Below are 2,693 nucleotides of genomic sequence, written 5' to 3'. Positions count from 1 at the left end.
GGGTCTGGTCTTCCTCTGAAGGTCCAGTGGTGGTTATGTAGCTCTTGTCCTTTGGGAATCCAGTAGGTAAGGCTGGCTGTGGTGTTCCAAACTTCAGATTATATCCAGGTAGGAATGCTTGGTTCCTTTCCCTGGGCGGAGAATCTCACAATGGTATGATGTAATTTTATGAGTCCTGCAGTGAGGCTTGATAGCCCATTAACAGAAAGATATCCCTCCAGAGGGAGTTATTAGGGATGTGTCATGGAAGAGATAAAGAACGCTGCCCCACCTGGTTTTAACAGATGGTGATAGAATATATACTTTTGGTTACATCTTACATTGTAACCTAAGACATTATCGACCCCTTATTCTATTACCATCTGCATCATACCCAAATCAATACCCTCTTTAAACTCTACTATACCCAATGAAACCTTACACAGTTCTCACTTAAGATTAGGTCTCCTTGTGGTACACAATGGGTTTCCCCATCTTTCTGCATTACCCACCAAGTGTAACCAGGTCCTTGACCAAAAACAATCCCACGGATGGGTTTGCCTTTGCCTGAGGTGGTGATGCCTTTTCCTGGTCTTAAAATCAAGAATCGAACACGGTTAGAAGGGAAAAAGGGATTTTATCTCAGTATTTATTTTAAGGATCCTTAGGTACACTACATCCAGGTGGAATGCGCTGAAATGCACACCGCAATGCACACACAATCCATCGGGTATAACATTATAGGTCTTACTAATTAGCATATCTATCAAAGATTCCCCAATGAGAGGCTCGAGTGCGCCCTCCTCCCCAAGGAACCTTCCCCTGGATGGTTCTTAGTTTACAGAATGTGTTCTGGAGAGGACCTTGGGGTCTGGGGCATTCTGATCCCTAACTCCAAAGCTTCTAAGATGTTTAGTCTCCTAGCTTGACAAATAAGTCTAAGAATGTAGGCTAAAAACCACTAAGAATACAAAAGCTATAAAAAGGTATATAAAAGGGGTATAAAAGAAAAGGCAAAAAATCATCATGGCATCAGTGGGACTAATCCAAACAGTCTTTCCTAAAATACCTTTCATGTGTACCACAGGGACTTTATCTCCGTCCACCACGTGCAAGGGATTGGACTGGGCAGGACCAGCTCGATTGATGGACCCTTGCATATTGACCATCCAGGTGGCCTTTGCTAAGTTCACTTCCCAGTGTTTGAAGGTCTCCCCGCCAATTGCCTTCAGGGTGGTCTTTAGTAGTCTGTTGCACCCTTCAACTTTCCTGGCAGCTGGTGCATGATAGGGGATATGATAGATCCATTCAATGCCATGTTCTCTGGCCCAGGTGTTTATAAGGTTATTCTTGAAATGAGTCCCGTTGTCTGACTCGATCCTGTCAGGGGTGCCATGTCTCCACAGGACTTGCTTTTCCAGGCCCAAGATAGTGTTCCGGGCAGTAGCGTGAGGCACAGGGTAGGTCTCCAACCATCCAGTGGTTGCTTCCACCATGGTCAGCACAGTGCTTGCCGCTGTGGGTTTGGGGAAGGGTGATGTAGTCAGTGTGCCTGGCTTCCCCATACCTATTCTTCAACCATCATCCACTGTACCACAAAGGCTTCATCTGCTTGGCTTGTTTGATCGCAGCACACGTCTCACAATCATGGATAACCTGTGAGATACTGTCCATGGTTAAATTCACCCCTTGTTCTTGTACCCACTTATAGGTGGCATCTCTGCCCTGATGGCCTGAGGCATCATGTGCCCATCGAGCTAGGAACAACTCTCCCTATTGTTGCCAATCCAAATCTATCTGTGAAACCTTGATTTTTGCAGCCTGGTTTACCTGCTCGTTGTTTTGGTGCTCCTCATTAGCCTGGCTCTTGGGGACATGGGCATCTACATGGCAGACCTTCACAAGTCGCTTCTCTACCCGAGTGGCAATGTCTTTCCACTCATCAGCAGCCCAGATAGGTTTTCCTCTATGCTGCCAGTTAGCCTTTTTCCACCTTTCCAGCTCACCCCACAGAGCATTGGCTACCATGCATGAATCAGTGTAAAGGCATAGCTTTGGCCACTTCTCTCTTTTAGCAATGTCCAGGGCTAATTGGACAGCTTTGAGTTCAGTGAGTTGGCTCGATCCACCTTCTCCCTCAGTAGCTTCTGCAACCTGTCGTGTGGGGCTCCATATGGCTGCTTTCCATTTTTGATTCGTCCCCACAATGAAACAGGAACCGTCAATGAAAAGAGCGTAGAGTGTTTCTTCTGCTGGCAGTTAGTTGTATACTGGAGCTTCCTTACCACAGGTCACCTGTTCCTGCTCCTCTTCATCAGTGAGATGATAGTTTTCACCCTCTGGAAAGTTCGTAATTATTTCCAAAATCCCAGGGTGATTTGGGTTTCCAATACGGGCATGCGGAGTGATGAGGGCAATCCATTTACTTCATGTGTCGTCGGTGGCATGGTGTGTAGAGGCAACCTTTCCTTTAAACATCTACCCCAGTACCAGTAGTCAGGGTTCGAGGAAGAGTTGTGCTTCTTTGCCAATTGCTTCTGAGGTGGCTTGAACTCCTTCATAGGCAGCAGAGATTTCCTTCTCTGTGGGAGTGTAGTTGGCTTCAGACCCTCTGTAGCTTCAACTCTAGAATCCTAGTGGTCGGCCTCAAGTCTCACCAGGCACCTTCTGCCAATGGCTCCAGGACAGACCATAGCTCCCCGCCGCCGAAGGGA

Source organism: Corvus brachyrhynchos, unplaced genomic scaffold, assembly GCF_000691975.1.
Source record: "Corvus brachyrhynchos isolate BGI_N302 unplaced genomic scaffold, ASM69197v1 scaffold842, whole genome shotgun sequence".
Lineage (NCBI taxonomy): Eukaryota > Metazoa > Chordata > Aves > Passeriformes > Corvidae > Corvus > Corvus brachyrhynchos.
The sequence above is the reverse complement of the archived record's forward strand: the minus strand, read 5'-3'. Positions refer to the sequence as shown.